General features: G+C 38.4%; 1 pseudogene; it reads left to right on the forward strand.

Annotated features, from left to right (window-relative positions):
* Positions 1–8,471: 8,471 nt before the first annotated feature.
* On the forward strand, positions 8,472–12,252 carry LOC122112358 (annotated as a pseudogene).
* Positions 12,253–12,495: the final 243 nt, after the last annotated feature.

Consider the following 12,495-nt stretch of genomic DNA (forward strand, 5'->3'; position numbering starts at 1 on the left):
TTTTGATGAGTAAATTATTTAGGAAGTTCAGACTGTTCTCTTCATGACAGAATAAAATACTTTTTTTTGTTAACAATACTAATAAAGAAAATATCTACTTGTTTTATGAGTTAACCTTATTTTCTTCTTTTGATACATAATTGTAGGTATATATGGGGGTATGGTGTGACATTTCCAAACGTACACAATGAGTGATAATAGATAAGAGTAATTGGCATATCCATCATTTCTAACCTTAGTTTTTCTTTGTGTGTGTGTGTGTGTGTGTGTGTGTGTGTGTGTGTGTGTGTGTGTGTGTGTTGTGCAGGGGAACGAATCCAGGCCTTCCTAAATATGTACTCTTCCTCTGAACTATACACCTGTTACCTCTCTCTCTCTTTCCTTCCCTCTTTCCCTCCCTTCTTCCCTTCCTTCCTTTATCTTCCTTTCTTTTTCTTCTTTCCTCCTTTTTTTTCTGGTTTGAACACAGGGCCTGGGAACTATCCTTGAGCTTCCTTTTGCTCAAGGATAGTGCCACTTGAGCCACAACTACACTCCCAGCTTTTGGGTAGTTTATTGGAGATAAAAATCTTACAGACTGGCTTCGAACTGTAATCTTCAGATCTCAGCCTCCTGAGTAGCTAGGACTACAGCCAGTGCCTAGCTCTTTGTTTTATTTTTTAAAAAATCCCTAAGTTTATTTATTTAATCTGTCTTGCTAGACTTTCACTTAATCACGTGAACTTGGATTTGTAAAATATTTCTAGTTGAATCTGTATGAAATTTTTTCCTTAAAAGCCTACCACATTGGAAGTATTAGAAGGCTAGGAATATTAGCTTTATTAAGTGCCTTTTTAAAAATAAACTAATCAGAATAGAGCATCTTTGATTTAGAATAAAAATAATTAATTCATAAACGTGTTTCCTACTCTCAAACTGCGGTCAAGGTCATTCTCATTATAAACACAGATACATGGATCTCAGACACATAGATTTTAGCAACATACTGAAAGTACACAGAAATACAAACTTTCCAGTGTCAGTCTGAAAGAGCCATCTCTCTTGTCAGCAGGCACTATCTTCTAGGTCTACATGTGTGCAAAATAGATAAACAAGAAAGAAAATAAACAACATGTGTTGTCTATTGCTTCTCACTCACGAGAGACTAGATGCCTGATATCACTGCAGAGATTACCAAATGGTTAGACCATAAAGCCACATTCCCAGTCATAGTCGATAAGAGTGGAGAAAAACACCAGAGTCCTAAATGAAATACAAACACAAAGCCAGTAAAGACTGGAGAAATTAAATAGAGAAACAGAAGTTGAGGTTTTGTTCTTGTTTGGAACTTATCCTGAGAGCCAAGGAAAGAATTGTGTTGCCTCTAGCCATGCCGTACCTTTGGCAGCAATGTTGTTTAGCTCCTCTGGCATTTGACCCCAGTGTGCATTTGTGTGAAACTGGCTCTCTAACACTGCCACAGAGTAATTTCCTTTTTTATTGCTTTTTTGTCTGTTGTGGGGCTTAAATTCAGGGCCTGGGCTCTATTGCTCAAGGCTGGCAGTCTACCACTTTGAGCCACAGTGTCACTTCCAGTTTTTGAGTGGTTTATTGTAGATAAGAGTCTCATGACTTTCCTACCTAGGCTGACTTCAAACCCAAATCCTCAGATCTCAGCCTCTGGAGTGGCTGGGAGCCACCATTGCCTGGCTTACAGAGTAGTTTCCAACAAGGTATACTCATGATTCTTATGTAAATAGAAATGTGTGCTAAAGATTGCAATTAGCGCTCTCTCTCTCTCTGTCTCTTTGTACTGGTACTAGGACTTAAACTCAGCTATTTCTCTCAAGGCTGATGTTTTACCGCTTGAGCCATAGCTCTACTTCTGTCTTTTTGGTGGTTAACTGGAGATAAGTGTCACACAGACTTCCTGCCCAGGCTGATTTGAACAAGTTTTGAATTAGAAGTTCTCAGCCTCTGAGTACCTAGACTTACAGGTACCCTACTGCCTAGCTGTAATCTGCTATTACAGAATTTAACAAGGAAGCTTTTACATATTCAACTCACCTGTATTAGTATGGATGCCTTTTGTGTTATGCACAAAAAGAGTCTACATCATCATCAACCCTCTATAAGTTCATTTCCACCTCTACAGAGAGTTGCCAGATAGCCAGCTGCACAGCAAAAGACATATGCCCCTGTAGAAATCAGAGTTTTTTCTGAGAGTTCACTGCCAACAGCCAGAATTCCATTGAAAAGGTAGCTATCATCTTCATTCTGTCCCATGTTGTTTTCCTGACAGAAAGATGCAGGAAGTGCATCCATCACAGGATAGAATCCAGATAAAAGCAACTACTCTTATTTATCCACTAACCAAACAGGAGGAAAATTATAGACAGGAACAAAAGAAGATAAGGTAATGAAGAATCTCTCCTACTCAATCTTTCAACTTGGGTATCAAAATGTTGTCATCTTTGCTTGACTTATACATTCTCTCAGTTTTAAAAGCAAAACAAAACAAAATAAAGCAAAATGGGCATGTTGTAAAGTAAATCCCAGACAGCATGTCATTTTACCTCTAAGTATGTACTTTAGCTATAGTTTGAATCTGGAATGTCTGCAAAGATATCCTAGGTTATTGAGAGTATGTACCTAAAGGAGACATTGGGACCCTGGTGCTTTCCTTTCCATCTTTTTTGCTTCCCAGTTGAGAGGAACCATTTCCTACACCTAGTGCTTCCTTTGTGAAGGTTTTGCCTTGCCTTAGGCTCAAGGTTTTGCCTTGCCCTAGGCCCAAAGCAGAGGTCCTTGAACTTGCTAGGAAGGCCTTCTACCACTTAAGCCCCACTCCACCATTTTTTCCTTGTTATTAAAAAAAAAAATAAAGTTTGCAATTATACTCCTGCTGGTTTGGCAATAATTCTGCCATTTGTACTTCCCCAGTAGTTAGGATGACAGCTGAGTACCACTGTGCCTAATTTTTCATCAGCTGTGACCGGGTTTTGTGAGCTTTTTGCCTCAACTGGCCTCAAACTATTATACTGTCGATTTCTGCTTCCTGAGTAGATAGGATTGTCCTAAGTGCTTCATCACAGTGATGGAAAGTTGATGATCACATCTCCAACCAATATAAGCATTAAAAACATAAACATCATACATTATCATACCTATTAAAATTAAAACCTATATTCCTTAATATCAGCTAGATTATGATCAAAATATGTTTTAGAGGTGATTTTCCTGAATCAGAATAAAAATAAGTCCACATGTTGTGTTTTGGGATCATCTTAAATGTCTCATATTCTTTTTGTTTTGTTATTAAGATTTTCTTATTAAATTCCACTGATTCACTGATAGAGGTAGTTTTTTTTGTCCTATATTATGGATTTGTCTCATTGCTGCCTTGAGGGCTTTTGAAATTTGTTCTGTCTTCTACACGTTCTTATTTGATTAAATCTAGTTCAATTTTTAAGGGAAGAACCCTTTGTAGATGGTGCTGTGACTTTCTATTGGGCCCATCAGGGAGGCTCATTATATTTGTTCTACTTTGAGTGATGACAAGATCAATCAGCAGATTCAGGTAGAGAGAAATGGAGGAACTCCATTATAAAAATTTTCAATAAAATTTTACTCTATCAATTCTTTGGTTCCTTTGAAGTATAGTTCAAAAGGAGAAGACAGAGTAAATCTTTGATTTTTGTCCTTTTATTTATAAATTTCAGAGTAATAAGTTGATGACCTAACAAATTTCAGTGATGACTGAGGGATTAAAAATATTATGAACTCATTTTTTAAAACATACTTGTTGTGATGAATTTCATTTCAGGCATTTAAATGTTTGGTTCATCTCAGGGCAATAGAATCTCTTTCAACTTGGCTCCCATGCTTTTTTTTTTAATATAACGTTTTATGGAGATACATTTAAGAGACACAAATGAAGAGATAAACATGTTTGTAGATTGAAAAGCTTATGAGTGGTAGTTAATATATCCTATTTCTCAAATGCCTTTTGAGAGCAAATGCAACCCCAGTTAAAATTCCAACAGGGTTCTTAGTGTAACTTGGCAAATATATTCAAACCTGAATGACATACAAGTTGCCAAGCTAAGCCATTATTTAAACAGAAAAAGGTGGGAGGACTTGAGTCACCAAAGATTAAGAATATTTTAAAGCTATAGAAATTAAGAGAGCATGTTATTTGACAGACCAAAAGAATATTGGCGCAAAGAGACTCATATATTAACATACTCTTAATTTATGGAAAAATAAATAAAAACTGGGCTGGGAAGGTGGCTCAGTGGGAGCGTGTTTGCCTTGCATGAATGCTTGCCCTGGGTTCCATTCCTCAGCACCACATTAACATAAAAACAGAAGTGGCGCTGTGGCTTAGGTGGTAGAGTGCTAGCCTTAAGCTGAAGAGCTGAGGGACAGCGCCTAGGCCCAGAGTTCAAAACCCATGACCAATAAAAAATAAGAAACAAAAAAATAAAAACTTATGAACAAATTGATAATTAGAAGTAAAAGAAAATAAAATTAGATAGATAATAATCAGAATGCTACCTCAAACCATTTATAACCAATTCTAGATATAACAAAGGCCTGAGAAGGTAAAACTATATTTTAAGAAAAAAGAGGTGTTTCTTCATAACCTTATGATAGTGAAATATTTCTTTTAAAATATAATTTTATTGTTATTATTAATGTGTTATACAGAGTAGATGGAAGACTTCACACCTATATCATCTATAAACTTCTATTTTGTGTCTGGGCAAGTAAATATATTGAAGGTCAGTATTTATAAATGCCAATATCAACTTGATAGTACATTTTATGTCTGTTAAATCTAGTAACTTAGAAAGTAGCACTTATTGGGGGAGGGAAAGTGGGAGAAAAATGAAGGAGGGGGTAACAAGTTCAACAAGAAATGTACTCGCTACCTTACTTATATAACTGTAACCCCTGTACATCACCTTGACAATAAAATTAAAAATCAAAACAAAAAAAGAAAGTAGCACTTATATTGTGAATGTTCTTAAAATTTTAAAATAATTTTGCATAATTTCACACAAATCTGTTAGGCATTGAGCAAAATAAAAAATAAGTTCACTTTTAAAACTGGTACATCACCCCAGGAGATTTAAGAAAGAGATAGCATAAAAATAAAAAACTCAAGAAAGAGGAAATCTTAAGGTAGGGAAACATTTGCAACATAGTAATTGCCAATAAGTAATATAGGAATCGTTCAAATAAATCAAACAATGGGCAAACATGAACAGAGCATTCACATGACAAGCTCTAATACCCAATCAATAAGAATTGTCAATATCCCCTCGAATGTTCATTTGGGGAAATGAATATTCAACAAGGAAATCACAATGCCAGCAAATCAGCAGAAGTTAAAAAAGTCTCACAGTAAGAATGCTGACCAGCAGGAACTCTCAGAGAGTTCAAAAGACAGCCTGCTGAGCCCTCTAGAAAGTTGTGCCAGCATCCACAAGCTCTAAATCCTCCAGCTCCTGTGGGCTGAACAGAGAAAGTCCACTCCAGATTCAGTGAAAGTCCTTCCCACAAGGCACAAAGGTTGGCCTTGTTTGAGGCCTGGCTTTATGGGAAAGAAGCGTCAGAGAGAGAACCTTGTAAGGTCATTAGATGAGGCAAAGTATGTCTCAGTCCAGGCTCAGGTTGTGGCAACTCAAGCGCAATGATTCGATGCCTTGGGCAGGGCTTTGGGCCCACAAGTGGTGGGCTCTCCTGCTGCCGGGAAGATTCTCAAGGAGGAAAACTGCAGAACTCTGAGACTCTGGGGAGTCTGGAAGCTGCAGAGGCTGTGACTATGTGAAGTGTGTACCTGGCTTCCTGGCTGCTGACTACATTGGTGGTAATTCCTGTTGCATGGATCTTGATCCACACTTGCACTTGGGACTTGCTCAGGCTAAGTCATGTGGCCTCATGCTTGCTCCTGCACAGCTGGTACCTGTTTTTCTCAGTGAGTCTCCTGTTCCACCTACTGTTCTTTGTGGTGGATGCATGGACTTTCTGCTGCTGCTTCCTAACATGGGAGGCTTTGATGGTGAGATGGTGAGGGGTCAGGAGGTATTCAGTTCCTGCATGCTGGCTGGGTTCTGTTCCCTGAGTACCAGGTTCTGTCCACCTGTGCTCACCCAGTGGCCAGGCATCACCTTGCCTCTCCTCAACCCAGGATTATTTTCTTATAGGCAGCATCTACAGAGGAGGAACCCCGTGGTCTTCCCTATCATCTTCTGACACAGCCATTGTCACTCCTTTGCTTTCTGGGGCAATAACAGGATCTGATTTCATTTGGTACATTTTAGCCCTAAAGTTGGGATCTTCCAGTTTCCCGGGTAAATGATATTCAGAGCACACCTTCGGCAGAGTCTTGCTCATCTTTCTTCTGCTGGCATGATTACTAGGTCTTTTCAAGTGACAGAGCTGGTACACACATATTATATGTATGAATGCATATATTGATATTTATGCCAGTACCAGGGCTTGAACTCAGGGCCTCACATTCTGCTTACTTGCTTATGGCTGGTGCTTTACCACGATATCTTCATTCTAGCTGTTTTGCTGGTTAATTGGTGATAGAATCTCACTGGTTGGCTTTGAACCTTGATTCTCAGATTTCAGCCTTTTATGGTACAAGGATGACAGGTGTGAGCCTGGAGCATCTGCCTGGATACAGGTTTGGGTTTTTATTGTTGTTTGTTGGTGCTGGTCCTGGGGCTTGCACTCAGGGCTTAGGCACTGTCCTTGAGCTAGTGTTCTTCCACTTGAGCCACAACTTCACTTCCTGTTCTTTGTTGGTTAATTGGAAGATAAAGCTTCACAGATTTTCCTGCCTGGGATGGCTTCGAACTGCAATCCTCAGACCCAAGCCTCCTGAGTAGCAAGGATTACAGATATAAGCCACTGATGCCTAGCTGGACACAGGTATCATTTAAGGAGAAAAACTCAAATGAATTCACAGTATTTGCAATTCACTTTTAAGATTATAGGATTCTTACTTAAACACTTTGATTTTCTACTATGTCATTTTTATGCTGAAAATTATGGGTCCTAATGATGGAAACATAATCATTTAATAAAAATATCAATACTAATAATGTGACTACTGAGTGCAGTTTATGCTTTCTTTCCTTTTTTATTTTCCACAGAGTATCTCTCATTTGGGAGGCATAGTCAAGTGCTATATTTTAAATCCACTTCATGTAATTGTTTTCTTTATGTGGTTACGCTACGCATGTTATATTGCAGTTAGGCTCATTTGTCTTGGTTTACTCTCAAATTTTTGCGACTTAGGGTTTTTAAATAACATGGAACATTTATTATTCTCCCACAAAATACTGTCTATCAAGTTTTATCCACAGAAGTTTTGCATCCATAGGTTCTCCTTAACCTTTTTCTTTTTTTTACTCCCAATAGATAACCATAAAAAACAAAATTGGGTTTTGGCTTATCCCTCCATTGTTTCTTTAGATAATATACACAAATATCTCTCTGTCTGCTGTGAATTGAATTGTATATCCAGGCTCTAAATTTATATGTAGAAACTATAAATCACCTTCCCCAGGATAGTATTGTAGATGAGGCTTTAGAGAGGGTATTAAGTTAGGTTATGTCTTGAGAGTGGGGCCCTCATGAAAGAATTTGTGCTATAGGAAGAGATACCAGGGAAACTGAGTTTTCATCAGGGAACTGATTTGGTTGACTCTTGGATTTTGAACCTCTAGCCCCCATTAATATGAGAAACAAATTTCTGTTGTTTAAATTACTGTTTGTGGTATTTTGTTATAACAGAGCTGATGAACTATCTGCCTTTTCCTATTGATTATCTAGCATATGTTTCTCTTTCTCTCTCTCTTTCTCTCACTTGTCGGTCCTAGGGTTTGAACTCTGGTCCTGGGCGCTTGTCCCTAAGCTCTTCAGCTCAAGGCGCGAGTGCTCTACAGCTTGAGCCACAATGCCACTTCCAGTTTTCTAGTGGTTTATTGGAGATAAGAATCTTATGGACTTTCCTGTCCTGGCTAGCTTTGAACTGTGATCCTCAGATCTCAGCCTCTTAAGTAGTTAGGATTACAGACATGAGCTACCAGTGTCCAGCTTCTCCCCCTTTATGTAAAAGGTACAAAATAGTAAACAGTACTTTGTTTGCTTGCTTTTTCACTTGTTTATTTCTTCTTCATATCAGTATGTAAGAATTCTTCTCACATAGTTGCATTGTATTTCCTGTGTGGCTGAAGCAGTTTATGTCGTCAGACAGTTCAAACCTTTATTGTGATTTTTTCCTTTATGATATCTACCATTTAAGTTATTTTAATAATATTTAAGCTAAAATTCAAATAAATAATAAATGTTTCCAAGTTAAAAAGAATTAAGTTTTGTTTATTAGAGTTCCTTAAAGGAGCTATTTTGAAGCATCGGGGATACCACAGGGTGAGTGCATGTGAGGCTCACGAGAGGAAGTGAGGAACATGAGAGGTGTAGGGCCCCAGGTGCCTCTCACCAATGTGAGAGACTGTGTCTTGTCAGTCAGGTCTCATACTGTCCAGCCTTGTACTGATGGTCAGATAGCACCAATATATTGCTGAGCTGAATTCAAGTCTTGTAGAAGTGAAATTATGGAGAAAGTTCCATGTGACTTTGGTGAAATCTTGTACAATAGGCACATTGGAGCATAATAATAGGAATATTAAAATCATGAAGCCAGGAGAAGGTATGCCAATATTACACCAAGAAGTTCAGTATGAAGCCAAGAGAAAATGATTATACCTGATACTGTATACACACACTGTAGAATATGAACAACTATCTTCTCCTTCCTTCCAACCAACACTTACTTTTTTTCCATGCTCATTTTAAGGGTTGAGTTAGTGAAGCCTTGAGCTGTAACTTGGAGATAACAGAAAATATAGGTGTAGATAAGCAAATTATTTTTTAATTTGCATTTTATTGTAAAGATGATGTACAGAGGAGTTATAGTTACATAAGTAAGACAATGAGTACCTTTCTTTTAGAACAATGTTACCCCTTCCCTCATTTTCTCCCACTTTTTCTCCTCCAGATACCCCCAAGTTGTAAAGTTTATTCCAACATAGTGTCTAATAAGTATTACTGTTGCATTGGTTCACCCTTTGTCCCACTATTTCTGTGCTTTCCCTTCTCTTCCTCAAATCAGATAAACTTATATATAAGACCAAGGGAACAGACACTAAAAACAGTGACAACAAGGAATAAACCAAAGGAGAAAAAACAAAGAAAAAAGAAAGAACTGAAAACAGTACAATAAAAAATTTCTTGTCTTGTTTCCATTTCTTGGAGTTCATTTTGATAAGCATCATTTTATATGGTCATTTGCATACAGCTATTGAGCCATTGGGATCCTCTCCTAAGAATATCCTTTGTTCTCAGTGTGCCAGTGCTTAGAGTGATATTTAATCAATCATGTCCAAGTGTAATTATTTGTCTTTTACTGTCCAGTAGATTAACTTATAGATTTATAGACATATCCTAGTTATTACAAATGAGGGAAACCATGCAACTTATGTTTCTTTGAGTCTGGCTTACTTTGCTTAATATAATTTTTTCAAAGTCTCTCTCTCTTTTCTTATAAATAGGGCAATGTCATTCTTTCTGATGGAAGCATAGAATTCCATTGTGTATATATACCACATTTTCTTGATCCATTCATCCACTGAGGGGCATCAGGGTTGATTCCATATCTTAACAGTGCTGGAGGAATATCAATAGCAATCTTCAAACTTGGTTACAAAGCTGTAGCTATAAAACCAGCTTGGTACTGGCACATGAACAGGCTTAAGGACAAATGGAATAGAATTGAAGACCCAGAAATGAACCTACAGGCCTATAGCCACCTAATCTTTGATAAGGGAGCCAAAAACACAAGATGGAGCTAAGACAGCCTCTTCAACAAATGGTGCTGGTAGAATTGTCTACATATATGCAGAAAACTGAAGCTAGATTCTTATATATCATCCTGCACCAGAATCCATTCCAAATAGATCAAAGACCTCAATGTAAGGCCAGATAACCTGAAAATATTACAGGAAGGGATAGGGAAAACACTAGGGCTCTTTGGCACAGGTCAAAACTTCCTAAGTAAAGATCTAGAGGAATAAATTAAACTATACTATGAAGTAAAAATTATACAAATCCAGGAGGCAGAGTCATTCTACATAACATCTATATACAACAGGACCATGTTATATTTTTTAAAAGGCCAGACCTAAGCATGGTCATTCAGATGTGTAATCTCAGTACTGAGGAGATAGGATTTGGAGTTAGAGGCCACCTTAGACTACAGTGCAAGACCGTGTCTTAAGTGAAGAAACAAACAACAAGAAGCTAGACTGAGGGTACCTAGAATTTTTTGCATTGCTGAAAATGTTCTAGCATATATGTGAAATGATTAAACACCAGGTATGGTTAGCGTGACCAAAGAACTATATTTGTGGTATTATCTATTACTATTTTGCCAAGAATGTTGTGTTTTGTTTGTGGCACTGAGGTTTTTGATCCAGGGCAAATACTTGCTTGAATCAAATCTTCTTTTTGCTTTGTTATTTTTCAAATAGAATTTCACATTTGTGTTCGGGCAAGCCTGGGTTGTGGTACTCCTGTTTATATTTCCTTATAGCTAGGATGGCAACTATGTAATACCACATCTAGCTTAAAAAATGACTGAGTAAAATCTTTTGAACTTTGCTCAAGCTGCCCTCAAACCAATTTTGAACTCCTGAGTAGTTATTGACTCTTAGGATAACTTTTGAATAGGCTCTTAGTATAAAACTTTGAATAACTTCAATGGCTAAATAAATTTCACTGGCCACATGTAGCCAGAGTTCACCATTTCAGTAGTACAATATCTAAACTAAAAATGACTGTGTGTGTGTGTTTTGCACTACAGATGCAAGAAGTGGTTCTTGATTGGCACTTTGAACAAACAGTAAGTCATTTTTGGTGATAATTGAGGGAAATTTAAATGTGGTCCAGGTATTAGATGATATTAAGGAATTTCTGTTCATGTCCTTAGGTGTGAAATGGCATAGTGTTTATGTAGATAAATGTTTTTCAAAAGCTTCATAGTTCAGGCTAAAAGAAGATAAAAAAAGACTTCAACTCTGGATGCTTTTTGGAAGTTAACGTTAATATTCTTTTTGCTGTTCTGCCTGAGGGTTTTCATAATGCAGAGTCTGAAAAACAAAATAAGACCCTGAGGGGGTTATTATAACAAACAAACTTTTATTTGATGGATTATGAAATAACACATTAAAACTTTTTACTTAGATTTCTCAAAATGAAGTCTAAGTAGATGCTTTCCTCACCATTCTCTTGTGTGAATTTGAGTTCCTGCTTTAAGATCTGTTTTCATAGGGATTTAGTTTTCTTTTTTGCCAATGCTTTTGGATAACAAGGACTACTATATAGGGTTCATGGCCTGTACAAGTAAAAATTCTGAAAAATTCTCTTTGAAATGAGAGCAGCATTGGAGCTCTCTTGCTCAGGTCTGCTCCCATGCTGTGAAGTGAACTTTCACTTTTATAAATCTGCTAACATCACATAAACCCCCAGTTTCATCCAATTCTTTGTTGGAGACACCAAGCACTTAGAACTTCCAATGGAGACTACTGCTTGATAAAAATGGGAGTCACTAGAGGGTAGATGCATCAATTAATGATTATAAGCTGGAAGAAGAAGAGTAGCATGTTCAGAAGGAGAAGGAGGATGAAGAACTGAATGAAGGTGCAGGAGTACCACATAAAGGAATTGAAAATGGAGGTGCTGGGGATTCTTCAGGACCTAAAGGACCTGAACCAGCATCAAATGCATGTAGACTTCGATGCCATGTTGTAGTGACAGGAGGAGGAGGATGAGAATAAGACTGTGGCCTTGCTGGAGGAGGCATGGTTAGGCCAGCTTGCTTGGAGGACCCAGACTCAGAGGATGAGGCTGCTCCCAGCCCAGCCCTGCTGGTGTTCAAGCTCATCCTCACAGCCTTCCTGCTTGAGTCTCCAAAGGCCAAGAGGAAGTTGGAGGACATGGACAGCAGAACACTGCAGGCTGGCCTGGTCATGGAAGAGAAAGACTCAAGCAGATGATGGCATGGAGCAGGACTAGGTAGGTAGCCCAGAGGGCAAGAAAGCAGCTGACCCTGCACCGAAGATGCCTGGAATTTCCACTCAGAGTCAGCTGGGTGCTTATGGGGCCAGTGAAGATGGTGTCAGCACCAACTGAACCCTACCTAGGCTCTTGTCAGCCCCAGAGGCATCATAAATCTGCCTGTAGTCACTGGAGCTAGAGGAGGCCAAGGCCTCAACACCAACGTACCTCATTGTCTGAGGCCAGGGGCCAGTGAGGGGCTTCTGGAGTCTTGGCTTCTCTGTTTCCATAACAAGCCCTCAGCTCCTCAAGGCCCTCCTACCTTGACACACTTCTCTCAAATGGGATATGGTGGTCAACTGATGAGGAGGAGTGAGC

The sequence above is a fragment of the Dipodomys spectabilis genome, unplaced genomic scaffold (assembly GCF_019054845.1).
Source record: "Dipodomys spectabilis isolate Male_0828 unplaced genomic scaffold, ASM1905484v1 ptg000094l, whole genome shotgun sequence".
In the NCBI taxonomy this organism is placed as follows: domain Eukaryota; kingdom Metazoa; phylum Chordata; class Mammalia; order Rodentia; family Heteromyidae; genus Dipodomys; species Dipodomys spectabilis.